Source organism: Pongo abelii, chromosome Y (genome assembly GCF_028885655.2).
Source record: "Pongo abelii isolate AG06213 chromosome Y, NHGRI_mPonAbe1-v2.0_pri, whole genome shotgun sequence".
In the NCBI taxonomy this organism is placed as follows: domain Eukaryota; kingdom Metazoa; phylum Chordata; class Mammalia; order Primates; family Hominidae; genus Pongo; species Pongo abelii.
Window position 1 is genome coordinate 44,760,189 of NC_072009.2, and position 16,584 is coordinate 44,776,772.

The window sequence follows — 16,584 nt, forward strand, 5'->3', positions numbered from 1 at the left end:
GCACACGTATGTTTATTGCCGCATTATTCACAATAGCAAAGACTTGGAACCAACCCAAATGTCCAACAATGATAGACTGGATTAAGAAAATGTGGCACATATACACCATGGAATACTATGCAGCCATAAAAAATGATGAGTTCATATCCTTTGTAGGGACATGGATGAAGTTGGAAATCATCATTCTCAGTAAACTATCGCAAGAACAAAAAACCAAACACCGCATATTCTCACTCATAGGTGGGAATTGAACAATGAGAACACATGGACACAGGAAGGGGAACATCACACTTCGGGGACTGTTGTGGGTTGGGGGGAGGGGGGAGGGATAGCATTGGGAGATATACCTAATGCTAGATGACGAGTTGGTGGGTGCAGCGCACCAGCATGGCACATGTATACATATGTAACTTACCTGCACATTGGGCACATGTACCATAAAACCTAAAGTATAATAATAATAATAAAAGAAAAAAAAAAAAAAGAAACAAAAAATCGATACATGTTTAGGAAGGGTAACTAAGATGAAAGACAGAATGCTCAAACACCAAATGTAAACTAAAAAATTAACCACAGGAATGCAGATAGTCATAGTGACTAAAATTGACAACATCTGCAATTACTACAGTTGTTTTCATGTATAAGCAATTGCACACAAAAACCCAATTGGATAACTCAGAAGAAAGAATGCATTCCTTCATGTATACTTACTAAAATTCAATAATAAAAAATGGAAAACAAAACAGATCATGAATAAGAGAAGCTGGAAACCATCATCCTCAGCAAACTAACACAGGGAGGGAAAACCAGACACCACATGTTCTTGCTCATAAGTGGGATTTGAAAGATGAGAACGCGTGAACACAGGGAGGGGAACATCACACGCTGGGAATTGTTGGGGGATGGGGTGAAAGTGAAGTAAGCATTAGGACAAATACCTAATGCATGAAGGGTTGAAAATCTGCATGACAGGGTCATAGGTGAAACAAACCACCATGGCACATGTATACCTATGTAACAAACCTGCAGGCTCAGCGTATGTATCCCAGAACTTGTAGTAAAGTTAAAAAATAATAATAAAATGAAAAATACATCCATAATAAAATAAATTATGTTATTACTAAACCTTAAATAAATTTTGGAAAAGCCTTTTTGTATAATTCCAGAAATTAAGAAAGTGAAGAGAAAATAATATTTAATGATAGGTCGCTGTGTGATTTGAAGCACATAAACCCAAAAATAGTTTACATAGTTGATGAAGTTACCTTAACAAAAGACCATCCCATCCCAGCAACTTACACAAGTTATCAAAGTTAAACAATGTGCACATCTATAAAAGGAAAAGAAGCTTTCAGTGACTAGTAGATTGATTTATATCCTTTCTCATTCTGGCAAAAAGGAATATTTATTTTTCAGTTGGCAGATCACACTCTACTCTTTAAGAGATATAGTCCTGAAGGGGGCCTGCTCCTCCACACCTGTGGATATTTCTTGTCAGGTGGAGATGACAGACTGAAAAAAGAAATAAGATACAGAGACAAAGTATAGACAAAGAACAGTGGGCCCAGGATGCCAGTGCTCAACATGCAAGGACCCTCAATGATGCTGGTCTGTGACTTCCCTCAGTATTTATTGACCATGATTTTTACTATCTTGGTGAGGGGAGTATGGAAGGACAACAGAGTGATGGTGGGGAGAAGGTCAGCTGGGAAACATGAGCAAAGGAATCCGTATCATGAATAAGTTCAAGGACAGGTACTCTGCATGTGCATGTAGGCTAGATTTATGTTTCACTTTACACAAATATCTCAGTGTAGCAAAGAGTAACAGAGGAGTATTGCTGCAAGCATATCTCACCTCCAGTCACAGGGTGGTTTTCTCCTATTTCAGAATAGAATGAATGGTCGGCTTTATACCTAGACCTTCCATTCGCAGGGATGAACAGGAGACAGAAGCCTTCCTCTTATCTCAACTGCAAAGAGGCCTCCCTCTTTCACTACTCCTCCACAGCACAGAGTCTTCATGAGTGTTGGGTTGGCGGATGTAAGGTCTTTCCTTTCCCATGAGGCCATATATCAGGCTGCCCCAGTGAGGGGATACCTTGGACAATATCCAGGTTTTCTTAGGCAGAGGACCCTGCAGCTTTCTGCCGTGCATTGTATCCCTGGTTAATAGACAATGCAGAATGGTGATGAATTTTACCAGGCATACTGCCTGCAAGCATATTATTAACAAGGCACATCCTGCACAGCCCTAAATCCATTAAACCTTAATTCAATATAGCACATGTTTCTGTGAGCACAAGGTTGGGGCTAAAGTTACAGATTACCAGCATCTCAAAGCAGAACAATTTTTCTTAATACAGATAAAAATGGGTTTCTTATGTCTTCCTTTTCTACATAGACATAGTAACAATGTGATCTCTCTTACTTTTCCCCACATTTCCCTCTTCTTTTTGACAAAACAGCCATCATCATCATGGCCCACTTTCGATGGCCACTGTCTCTTTGGAGCTGCTGGGTACACCTGCAGACTAAAAACAGACAGAAGAGGCACACAAGGATTAATACAAAACTTACAATAGTGGAACTTCTGATGGTTTAACCCAAGTGATCGGGTTAAGATTTCTGTGGCCATCAGCAGTTTCTGCGATTGCCTCAATTTCTGACACCAAATTTAAATGGACTTTTGATTCCTCAAACATTTGAAGTAAAAAAGAATCTTTCAGATCTATTCAGAACTGTTTTCATAAGTCAGTTAAAACTTGGATGGATGGTGAAGACTCCCACAATCAGTCCATGGGAACAGGAATCCACATGCTCTCTCTAGTAGAATATGGTGCTACCAATTAAAAGTTGTATCAGTGGAAGTAAATCACCTACAATTTTCATAGGTTATAGTTTGGGAATCTGGGTTCATAACTATTTTTCCTACAACTAGCATATAAGGGGACTTTACACAACTTTGCAAAGGAATTGTCAGACTGGAATTTAGGTCGATAGTATAAAACAGTTTATGATCTCTTGTTCTTATAGCTTGATTTCCAGACCAAATTCTAATGCGGTATGAGGCCACAGTAAGCTTCCAAAGTTCCAGGTGCTCAGGACCAGTAATAGGAATAACTTTGGTGGAGGTGATGAGATTCCCTTTTCACCCTATTCCCATGGGTAGAGACTGTAGACTTTGGTACTTATTTTTATCTAAATCTTCTGTTAAGTAACTGTTCACAGCTGGACTCACATGTGCACTGGGACACAACTGAATTTGTCCTGTGGAATTGCAGTAGAATTGACCTCGAGGTGCCCAATCTATAATATGTCTGAATTCATTGTTTTGTAACGTCACCACACTATCAACCACACATTCTTCCCAAATTAAAACTTCTGGGCCTTTTGATCCTTTAGGAATTTCCTTGGGTCAAGGCTTCCCCTTAGGCCTACCTTTTAATGATCTTTGTTAAGAAGGGTCCTGCAAATAATTTACCTGTTGCCTGAGTAACATTCCACTTACTATGTGATAACTAAATCTACTGGTGGCACTGACAGTAGGTGCTTCTACCAACCAATTTTGGGTTGCAGATGTTAAGCATCCTGGTGCCCTTCCTAGGCAAATAGGAGAAAAATGATACTCAATGGAAATATTCATCATTGTTCCTTCTTCCTTGGGTTAAGCAGGGCAACAATTATCTGTGGGTCTAGGTTCCCATGCACTATTATTAACTTATACTTCAATAGGATTATCCACACATGTAACTGCCTTTGTTAAGTGTTGGAAAGGCACATAGGCCCAGTAAGTATTATTAGCTGCAGCTGCTCCTGCAGACATGGGGAGACTTACCACAGTTGGTACAATCATCACAGCAACAATCAGCGTATTCTCCGGAGTTCGTGTCACCTTTGTGTTCTCTAGGCTTTTTTCAGCTAACTGTGTCAGATTCTTAATTGTGCCCACATTACTAGCTCCACTTTCCTGGTGGATGGCAAATTCTCCTATTCTTCAGTTATCCCCATTTTCTTTCTCATATAAGGGGAGTTGGGTCCATGTAGTTTAACTCCTTCCTTCATGTCTTTTAACATTTTCATGGTGAAGCGTTCACATGCAGCAATAGCCGCCGCAGGTGCTCCTGCTGGAGCGCCTTTCCTGGTCAGTATAGATTGTAAAATTACCAGGAACTGCCATGCCTCAAGACCCCCGGATTTTCTAGCTTCATCAAGGTGACCAAGTGCAGTGTGCTACATTGTCCACTAGGTGTTGGTGGTGGATTAAATCTGATAGTGGGTGGCTGAGGATACAGCGCCATGCCCTGTGATGCTGATGGATTATACAATACTGCTGTGGGTTTCTGGTAAGCTGTCATGCTATTTGGTGTGGAGACACCACTTGAGGTCTCTACTGAACTCCTGGAGGTGGCTGATACTGAAGCTCAGCTAGAAGCCAGTATTGATAATTTAGTGGCAATTGGGTTTTATTTTCTACCAGCTAATATTGTGGATATTGCATCTGGATTGGCATTGCTGAGATAGAGACTCTATCATTTTCTATTTGATATTCTATTGGGGTTTTTACTTCTCTAATGTGCATTTGAGGTTGTAATATTACAGGTAACTGAACTGCAGGAGGAGGAGTTAACCATCATGGTTTAGATTCTGATAGCCCCAATAATTCTGGACTTTTCCTCCACAATTTTGATAATTCAGGTATACTATCTCCTGTAATTGATTGTAGTCAACATTTTGCATTGGCTGAGCCATTACAGACTCTGCACATATTTACAATATGAACTTTCCATTCCTTTCTTGAAATCTGTCCCTGCCTCTCTTTACAATCTGTTAAACAGCTTTCAGGGACATCAGAAACTGAAATGCTATCTTCCATTTGAACCAGTTCTAAAGCTGCATTAATAAAGCCCCAATCATTTCACAGTGTAAGTGGGATGATTTTATGTTCACTATTTGCCTGTTTTAATTCTTTGCCAATTTTTCCCAATCTTTTAGACATAAAGCTCCTTGTTTTGGAAACAATGGGCAGAATTTTTCTATTGTTTCAAATAGCATAATTAGATTTTCTGTAGAGGCTCTGACTCTCCCTCTTCTTAAAAAATTTTTTAATAAAGCTGAGATAAGAGGCATATTTACTTTCAGTTTGTCCCATTTTTACCCTGGGTTCCTCCAAGTGCACAAGCTTACCGAAAGCCTGACCATGGATGTACTCAGGAATCTCTTATCAACTTGTCCACAATGATCTCGTTCTATCATATCTTCACCTTAGAGAAAGGAACACATGTTTGGTGCCAGATGAAGGGGGCATGCACCTCCACACCTGTGGATATTCTTCATCAAGTGGAGATGAGAGACTGAGAAAAGAAATAAGACTCAGAGAGAAATATAGAGAAAGAACAGTGGCCCAGGAGACCGGTGCTCAACATGCAAGGACCCACAATGGCACTGGTCTCTGAGTTCCCTCAGTATTTGTTGATCAGTATTTTTAGTATCTTGATGAGGGGAGTGTGCAAGGGCAATAGGGTGATGGTGGGGAGAAGGTCAGTAGGGAATCATGTGAGCAAAGAATCTTTATCATGAATATATTCAAGGAAATATACTGTGTCTGGATGTGCACGTAGGCTAGATTTATGTTTCAGTTTACACAAACATCACAGTGTAGCAAAGAGTAACAGAGATTACTGCCAGAATATCTCACTTCCAGCCACAGGGTGGTTTTCTCCTATCTCAGAATAGAATGAGTGGTCAACTTAAACCTAGACATTCCATTCCCAGGGATGAGCAAGGGACAGAAGCCTTCCTCTTATCTCAAGTGCAAAGAGGCCTCCCTCTTTCACTACTCCTCAGCACAGACCCTTCATGGATGTTGGGCTGGGGTATTATGTAAGGTCTTTCCTCTCCCATGAGGCCATATCTCAGGCTGTCTCAGGTGGGAAATCTTGGACAATATCCAGGCTTTCTTGGGCAGGGGTCCCTGCCACTTTCTGCAGTGCATTGTGTCCATGGTTAACAGAGAATGGAGAATGGTGATGACTTTTACCAGGCATACTGCCCAAAAAAATATGGTTAACAAGGCACATCCTGCACAGCCCTAAATACATTAAACCTTGATTTAATATAGCACATGTTTCTGTGAGCACAGGGTTGAGGCTAAATTTACAAATTAACAACATCCCAAAGCAGAACAATTTTTCTTAGTACAGGTCAAAATGGAGTTTCTTATGTTTTCCTTTTCTACATAGACACAGTAACCATCTGATCTTTCTTTTCTTTCCTCACATAGTCCCAGTAATGATATACTATGTTTAAGTAAGCATTGATATAATTTATTTTATATTAGGTTATTTTGGTAATATGTACACTCAATTATAATAATCACTCATTGAAGAGGTAATTTTATCATTTGAAAACTTATGGAAACATTAATATTAACATTTCTGATTACACACACACAGACACACATACAAACACACACAAAGTGGTTGAATCAGTATTGGCAAGTATCTCATTAAAGAATTCCTCTGCATCTGATGATTCCACAGCTGAATTATACCAAATATGTGAGGAGAACTTCAATCAATTCTTCTCAAACTCTTTCCCTTAAGAGTTAAAGTGGACAAGATCACCAAATAGGATCAGCTCTGGTCTGCAGATCCCAGGGAGATCAGTGCAGAAGGTGGATGATTCCTGCATTTCCAACAGAAGTAACTGGTGCATCTCACTTGGACAAGTGGGACAGTCAGTGCAGCTCATGGAGTGGGGGCCAAAGCACAAAAGTCTGAAAATTCCAAAGACTCAGAATTCCTCTTCTCCTCCAAAGGATCACAACTTCTCACCAGCAAGGGAACGAAACTGGATGAATAATGAGTTTGATATATTGACAGGAATAGGCTTCAGAAGGTGGGTATAACAAAGACCTCTGTGATAAGGAACATGTTCTAACACAATGCCAGAAAGCTAAGAACCTTGAAAAAAGGTTACATGAATTGCTAACTAGAACAACCAGTTGAGAGAAGATAAATTACCTGATGGCACTGAAAAACACAGCATGAGGACTTCATAAAGCATTAACAAGTATCAACAGCTGAATTGATCAAGCAGAGAAAATATATCAGACATTAAAGATAAACTTAATGAAATAAAGTGAGAAGTGGAGATTAGAAAAGAAAAGCATAAAAGGAATGAACAAAGCCTCCAAGAAATATGGAACTATGTGAAAAGACCAAATCTACATTTGATTGGTGTACCTGAAAGTGACAGGGAAAATGAAATCGAGATGAAAAACACTCCTCGGCATATTATCCAGGAGAACTTCCTCAACCTACCAAGACAGGCCAACATTCAAGTTCAGGAAAAACAGAGAACACCACAAACTTATTCCTTGAGAAGAGCAACCCAAGACACACAATCCTCAGGTTCATCAAGGTTGAAATGAAGGAAAAAATGAGAAGGTGAGGTTACCCACAAAGGAAAGCCCATCAGAATAACAACAGATCTCTTTGCAGAAACCCTAAAATCCAGAAGAGAATGGGGGCCCATACTCAACATTCTTAATGAAAAAATGTTCAACCCAGAAGTTGATATCCAGCCAAACTAAGTTTCATAAGCAAAGGTGAAATAGAATCATTTACATATAAGCAAATGCTGAGAGATTTTGTCACCACCAGGCCTGCCTTACAAGAGCTCCTGAAGGAAGCACTAAACATGGAAAGGAACAACCAGCCACTTCAAAATACTAAATTGTAAAGATCATTGACACTATAAAGAAATTGCTTCAACTAATGGGCAAAATAACCCACTGGCATCATAATAACAGGGTCAAGTTCACACATAACATTATTAACCATAAATGTAAACAGGCTAACTTACCCAATTAAAAGACACAGACTGGCAAATTGCACAGAGTCAGGACTCACTGGTCTTCTGTATTCAGGAGACTTATCTCACATGCAAAGACACACACAGGCTCAAAATGAAAGGAAGAAGGAAGATTTACCAAGCAAATGGAAAGCAAAAAGAAAAGGAAGGGTGGCAATCCTAGTCTCTGATAAAACAGACTTTAAACCAAAAAAGATCAAAAGAGGCAAAGAAGGACTTTGCATAATGTTTCAGTGCAACAAGAAGAGCTAACTATCATAAACATATATGCACCCAATACAGGAGCACCCAGATTCATAAAACAAATTATTAGAGACATACAAAGAGACTTAGACTTCCACACAATAATAGTGGGAGACTTTAAAACCCCACTGTCAATATTACACAGATCAATGAGACAGAAAATTAGCTAGGTTATTCAGGACTTTAACTCAGTTCTGGAACAAAGGGACCTAGGAGACATCTGCAGAGCTCTCCACCACAAATCAATGGTCTATACATTTTTCCCATCACCTCTTTGCACTTATTCTAAAACTGACCACATGATTGGAAGTAAAACACTCCACAGCGGATGCAAAAGCATGGAAATCAGAACAAACAGTCTCTCAGACCACAGTGCAATCAAACTAGAACTCAGGATTAAGAAACTCACTCAGAGCTGCGTAACTCCATGGAATATGAGCAAGCTGCTCCTGAATGAATATTGGGTAAATAAGAAAATTAAGGAAGAAATAAATAAGTTCCTTGAAATTAATAAGAACAAAGACACAATGTACCAGAATCTCTGAGACACATTTAAAGCAATGTTTAGAGAGAAGTTTATGGCACTAAATGCCTGCAAGAGAAACCAGGAACCATCTAAAATCAACACAATAACATCCATATTATTAGAGCTAGAGAACCAAGAGCAAACAAATTCAAAAGCTAGCAGAAGACAAGAAACAACTAAGATCAGAGCAAACACTGAAGCAGATAAAGGCACAAAAAACCTTCAAACAATCAATGAATGTAGGAGCTAGTTTTCTGAAAAGATCAACAAAATTGATAGACCACTAGCCAAACCAATAAAGAAGAATGGTGGCTCACACCTGTAATCCCAGCACTTTGGGAGGCTGAGGTGGGTGAATCATGAGGTCAGGAGATAGAGACCATCGTGGTTAACACAGTGAAACCCATCTCTGCTAAAAATACAAAAAATTAGCTGGGCATGGCTGCAGGTGCCTGTAGTCCCAGCTACTCAGGAGGCTGAGGCAGGAGAATGGCCTGAAACTGGGAGGCGGAGCTTGCAGTGAGCCGAGATTGTGCCACTGCACTCCAGCCTGGGCAACAGAGCAAGACTCCTTCTCAAAAAATAAAAAATAAAATATAAATAAATAAACAAACAAACAAATAAATAAGAAAAGAGGGTAGAATCAAATAGCACAATAAAAAAGATAAAGAGAATATCACTACTGATCCTACAGAAATTCAAACCACCATTAGAGAATAACATAGGCCCCATATGCAAATAAATCAGAAAATCTAGAAGAAATGGATAAATTCCTGGACACATACACCCTCCCAAGTCTAAACCAGGAAGAAGTCGAATTCCTGCCTAGACCAATAACAAGTTCTGAAATTGAGTCAGAACTTGTTATTGAGTCAGACTACCAACCAGAAAAATTCCAGGACAAGATGGTTTCACAACCGAATTCTACCAGAGGTACAAACAGGAGCTGGTACCATTCCTTCTGAAACTATTACAAACATTAAAAATAGAGGAAATCCTTTCTAACTCACTTTATGATACCAGCATCACCCTTATACTAAACCCTGGCAGAGACACACATACAAAAAGAAAAGTTCAGGTCAATATCCCCTGTGAACATCAATGAAAAAATCCTCAATAAAATAAGGGCAAATTGAATCCAGCAGCACATCAAAAAGTTTATCCACCATGATCAAGTCTGCTTCATACCTGGTACACAAGGCTAGTTCAACATACGCAAATCAATAAACGGAATCCATCACATAAGCAGAACCAATAACAAAAATCACATGATTATCTCAATAGATGCAGAAAAGGACTTCGATAAAGTTCAACACCACTTCATGCTAAAAAACTCTCAACAATCTCGGTATTGATGGAATGTATCTCAAAATAATAAGAGCTATTTATGACAAACCCACAGCCAATATCATACTGAATGGGCAAAAACTGGAAGCATTTTCTTTAACAACCGGCACAAGACAAGGATGGCCCCTCTCACCACTCATATTCAAAGTAGTATTGAAAGTTCGGCAATAAACATACGTGTGCATGTGTCTTTATAGCAGCATGATTTATAGTCCTTTGGGTATATACCCAGTAATGGGATGGCTGGGTTGAATGGAATTTCTAGTTCTAGATCCCTGAGGAATCGCCACACTGACTTCCACAAGGGTTGAACTAGTTTACAGTCCCACCAACAGTGTAAAAGTGTTCCTATTTCTCCACATCCTCTCCAGCACCTGTTGTTTCCTGACTTTTTAATGATTGCCATTCTAACTGGTGTGAGATGGTATCTCATTGTGGTTTTGATTTGCATTTCTCTGTTTATTGCCGCATTATTCACAATAGCAAAGACTTGGAACCAACCCAAATGTCCAACAATGATAGACTGGATTAAGAAAATGTGGCACATATACACCATGGAATACTACGCAGCCATAAAAAAGGATGAGTTCATGTCCTTTGTAGGGACATGGATGAAATTGGAAATCATCATTCTCAGTAAACTATCGCAAGAACAAAAAACCAAACACCGCATATTCTCACTCATAGGTGGGAATTGAACAATGAGAACACATGGACACAGGAAGGGGAACATCACACTTCGGGGACTGTTGTGGGGTGGGGGGAGGGGGGAGGGATAGCATTGGGAGATATACCTAATGCTAGATGACGAGTTGGTGGGTGCAGCGCACCAGCATGGCACATGTATACATATGTAACTAACCTGCACATTGCACACATGTACCATAAAACCTAAAGTATAATGATAATAATAATAATAATAATAATAATAATAATAATAATACTAAAAAAAAAAAAAAAAAAAAAAGAAAGTTCGGACCAGGGCAATCAGGCATTAGAAACAAATAAAACATATTCCAATAGGAAAAGGAGAAGCCAAATTTTCTGTTTGCAGATTACATGATTATACATTTAGAAAATCCTATCATCTGAGCCCAAAATCTCCTTAAGCTGATAAGCAACTTCCACAGTCTCAGCACACACAATTAATGTGCAAAAATCATCAGCATTCCTATACACCAATAACAGAGAACCAAATCGTGAGTGAATTCCCCATCACAATGGCTAGAAAGAGAATAAAATACCTAGGAATACAGCTTACAAGGGATGTCAAGCACTTCTTCAAGAAGAACTACACCGTTCAAGGAAATAAGAGAGGTCAAATGGGATCTAACTGAACTAAAGATCTACTGCACAGAAAAAGAAACTATCATCAGAGTGAACAGGCAAACTACAAAATGGGAGAAAATTTTTGCAATCTTATCCATCTTACAAGGGGCTAATATCCAGCATCTACAAAAAACTTAAACAAATTTACAAGAATAAACAAACAACTCCATCAACCAGTAGTCTAAGGATATGAATAGACACTTCTCAAAAGAAGACATTTATGAATCCAACAAATGTATGAAAAAAAGTTTATCATCACTAGTCATTAGAGAAATGCAAAACCACAAGGAGATACGCTCTCACACCAGTTAGAATGGTGATCATTAAAAATTCAGGAAACAACAGATGCTGGAGAGGATGTGGAGAAATATGAACACTTTTACACTGTCAGTGGGAGTGTAAATTAATTCAAGCATTGTGGAAACAGTGGCGATTCCTCAAGGATCTAGAATCAGCACTACCATTTGACCCAGCAATCTCATTACCGGGTATATACCCAAAGGATTATAAATCATTCTACTATGTGTAGAATACATTCTACTATAAAAACACATATGTTTATTGTGGCACTATTCACAATAGGAAAGACTTGGAACCAACCCAAATGCCATCAATGAGAGACTGGATAAAGAAAATATTACACCATGGAATACCATGCAGCCATAAAAAATGGATGAGTTCATATCCTTTGTAGGGACATAGATGAAGCTGGAAACCATCATTCTCGGCAGACTAACAGAAGAACAGAAAACCAATTCAGTTTTATTGTGAGATGAAGTCAGTGACATGGTGTTTTTAAAATCACTTTGAGAACTATAAATCACTCTCTACCCATGCCAACTGAAAGAAAATTAAACATTAATGCATCTTAGGGGTGGGTTATATAAATTATAGGACATTCAATGGCAAGTTATGTAGCAAAAAAGAAAATAGAAGAATTAAATAGACTTTTATGTACTGACAGGTATGTTACTAGTATCAAACAAAGTTAACAATACTGGATATTCTATGTTCTATTTTGTGTGAAAAAAAATTGAATATGCAAAAATAATCTCTGGGCCAGAAATATGAAAATATAAAATTGATAGAAAATTTATAATTTTAGTACAAACTCTCTTTTATATTTGAAAGCATGTATTAAAAACATGAAACATTGGTTAATTAAATAAACAAGTACTTTTAAAATATCATTTGAAATGTAAATTTTTACTACATAAATACAGTAGCTAGATTTAACTTTAACTAAAAAAAAATTGCAGGCAAAGTCTTCTCTCTCCATAGATTCTGTAGAAAAAATAAAAAATAAAGATCTGATTGTTTTTAAGAAGTGAGTTTAGCTAGAAACCTCTACTATGTGATGAAAAAGTCCTCACAAAGGAAAAGACATAAGCAAAGATAAGTTCACATTACTAGTTAAAGATTTATATTGAATGCTGTTGTTAATTGTATTTTTAACTCTTGTTTTTCCTTTGAAATAAAATAAATTTTATGTTGTAATCTGTTATTTTACTTGCACTGTCTCCCACTCAGAGTTTCAGTTCTGTGTAAGATCTGAAAATAGCTATCCACTTTCTGAGACTCACATGAGCATTTGGAGCTTAATAAAGTACACTCACCTGCTCTCTTCCCATTTTCTGATCTTCAAAGCAATACCTTTCTTAAAATTCCACTAAAATTAAAAGTAACTTTAATGCTTGGCTTATAAAAATATTTTCAATGTGTACATTTTAAATATACACTTTTTATAGCAATTCATTTGGCTTCATGTTACTCTAAAATTTTGGCTTTATTTCACACATGATTAAATAAAACTTACCGTGGTGAGTTAGCAAAATCAACTCTAGGGGAGCATTTAAAAGACACATCTAATTTTTTTTTCCATTAATGTCCTCTAACAAAAATTGCATTAATTATATACCTGAGTTTTACATAATATTAAGCTCTCTGATCAAAAAAAGAGTTAATTTTTTCCTAAACAATGAAATAGAATTTCAAACTAAAGTACTGTAAATGAACAAAAACAGGTTTATAATGAAAACACCTGGCAGTTTTTACTGTGCCTATATAATATATTTCAGTCTACTTTCTGTTTGAGATTTCTTACACAGCCAATAGCTAATGTTACAAAGTAGATCAAAACCAGATTTGATGGTAGTAGGTAAACTTCAGATGGAAACAGCCTGCTCAGCAGACAGTTCTTCACTTCTTATATATTGCAGGTCAATTTTGAATGCAGGAAAGATGATATAATCAATTAAGTCTTAATAACTTGGAAAAAGGCATCACATATTATTAGTACAATACATAGGTTAGATAAACGTGTCTACTCAAATGAAGTAGACATGCTAATAGATATCAAGTAAACTTAAAATAATGTTTAAAATTTATTAGACAAAGTTAAACATCTCATAATAGTTTGAAACAATGTTGATTTTTTTACAAAAGAAAATCAAAATTTTAAAAAATGAGTATACTCAGTAAGTGTTATCAGTGTCTCAGAATAGATATTTAAAATAATGTTTAAAAGCTGAGAATATTACACACAAAAATCTTATAAATAAATTTACTTTTTCATCATGTATAAACTGAAATAAATTTATTACACATAGGAGAAATGCATTAAAATTATATATTTTTGACTTATAAGGCAATAAAAATACCATCATGATATATGAAATAAAAATGAAGATCTGCAAGATTTTTTTTTTATCATTTGGAATTTTAATCTAGGGACAGGTTTGGTGGCACAAGACTGTTATTTCAAACTTTGGGAGGCTAAGATGGGTGGATTATGTTAGGTCAAGAGTTTGAGACCAGCCTGGCCAAAATGGTGAAACCCCATCTCTGCTAATAACACAAAAAATTAGCCTGGTGTGGAGGTGCACACCAATAGACTCAGCTAATTGGGTGTCTGAGAAAGAAGAATCACCTATACCTGGGTGTCAGAAAATTGTAGCGCACCAAGATCGCACCACTACACCTCACCCTGGGAAACAGTCTGACATTCTATTTTTTAAAATAGAAAAGAAAGTATAGAAAAGAAAAGAAAAGAAAAAAGAGATCCAATCAAGTAACAACTGAGATTTACTACTTATTGACTTTTTGTAGCCATTTATCACAACTCTGCTTTGCAGTTACTTTACAAAACCTGTTAAATACAATGACTCATACATTTTAAAGTTACTATAACCTCTTTAGAGATGAAAGGCTTTTCATTTTTAGTTTTGTTATTTTAAATTTATTTTTACTTTAAGTTTGAGGGTACATGTGGAGGACATGCAGGTTCATTTCGTAAGTAAATATTTGCCATGTTGATTTGCTGCACCTATCACTCTATCACCTAGGTATTAAGTCCCACATGCATTAGCTATTTCTCCTGATTCTCTCCCATCCTCCACTCCCTGGCAGGCCCCACTGTGTGTGTTTTGTATTTATGTGTCATGTGTTCTCAATATTCAGCTCTGATTCATGTGTGAGAAAATGTACCGTTTGGCTTTCTGTTCCTGTGTTACTTTGCTGAGGAGGATGGTTCTGGCTTTATCTATGTCCTTGCAAGAGACATGATCTAATTGCTTTTTAAAGCTGCAAGTATTTCATGGTGTACATGTACCACATTTTCTTTATCTAGCCTATAATGCTCTCCGAGCAAAGTGGCCATTTAAGTTGATTCTATGCCTTTGGTATTGTAAATTGTACTGCAGTAAACATACACATGCCTGTATCTTTCTAATAGAATGATTTGTGTTTTGAGAGTATGTAGCCAGTAATAGCATTGCTCAGTCAATGGTATTTCTAGATCCTTGAAAAATTACCACACTGTCTTCCACAGTGTCTGTACTAACGTACTTTCCCACCAACAGTTTAGAAGTCTACCTGTTTCCCCACAGCCTTGTCAGCTTCTGTTATTTACTGACATTTTAATAGTCACCATTCTGATGGGCCTGAGGTGGTATCTTGTTGTGATTTTGATTTGCATTTCTCTACTGATTAATGATGTTAAGCTTTCTAAGACAAAAAACTTTTTAAGAGAAAATAGATCAACAAAAAACTCCAGATGATTTCTCAAAGACACCACATACAAGGTTTAATTAGATTTGCTAACAAACATTCATGATGCCATGATCAATAGTTTTAGTGACAAAATTTAGAACTTACTTAAATGAGATTAGCATCTATTTTACAATAAATGTGACAAATTCCTCAGGAGTTTGAAAGACCAATAACTCTTTTCTTACTCTAAACTGGTCTTCAAGTATTAGCTCTTCAATACCCATTTCACCTGAGTTTTGAACACTATTCTAGAAAAAGAAAATTATTATTTGCCCAACTTATAAGATGGAGATAGAAAGAGGCAAGAAGCTTTGATAGGAAAGAGTTGGTGAAAAATCAGGACTTCTGTTAAATTTCCGCCAACCTTTCTTTTCAAATGGTTTCTTATTTCTTAATAAGAGCTGTCCAGACGAGTAAATTTTAAAGTATTTTTCATCTGCAAGATACAAATATATTTGCATGTTTTAGCCATGGGAAAAGGAGGTTACCATGGCACTAGTGGAGAGGTCGGAAGTGCAGCTCAACATCCTACAATGCGCAGCAAATAATTCTCACAACAATAAATTATCTGAGTACAAAATGTCAAAATCCAGTGTTCAGAAATCTAGTTCTGTATGCAAATTCTATAATCTATTAAAGTAATGCTAAGCTGAAGCCCAAAGCCATATATTTCAGATATATATTCTCATAGAACTTTATGTAAGTAAGAGATGAGATGGTTCAATGTAAAAACCACTCTCTTAAAGTTGATTTTTAAAAAGTCTCCAAATATAATAATTTCCAGAAAAGGGTAGAAATGTACCAAAATATAAGAAACTGAATTATCAGCAGTCTAAGTTTCAAATGAAGTAAGGTAGTTAAAGAAAATTAGTTATTTTTTTTTTTTTTTGTCATGGCATACTTTGGGAATCATTTTGCCAAACATACATATCTGTGGCCAGTGGTGTCTTCGTCCAAGTTTTGCTTGGGCTTGCTAAGCTTTTTCTATCCACTCTGCCCAGTAGGCTGCACTCAGCTTGCATTACCAGCCTGGATTTCATACCTGCCAAGATCAAGCATAGCAAACATTGGCTTGGGGTAAATAAGTGAGTGTGGGCTCTGGCCACTACACACACTGAGCCATGCCAGCTATGATGAGGCAGGCAGTTTTGAGTGCCAGCAGGACGGTGAGCACACTGAGAACTGAGCTGGAGTTTTTTTTTTTTTTTTAAT

At 37.2% G+C, this 16,584-nt stretch overlaps 1 pseudogene; it reads right to left on the reverse strand.

The window, feature by feature from the left end:
* Positions 1-3,029: 3,029 nt before the first annotated feature.
* Positions 3,030-3,825, reverse strand: LOC129053270 (endogenous retrovirus group K member 5 Env polyprotein-like; annotated as a pseudogene).
* Positions 3,826-16,584: the final 12,759 nt, after the last annotated feature.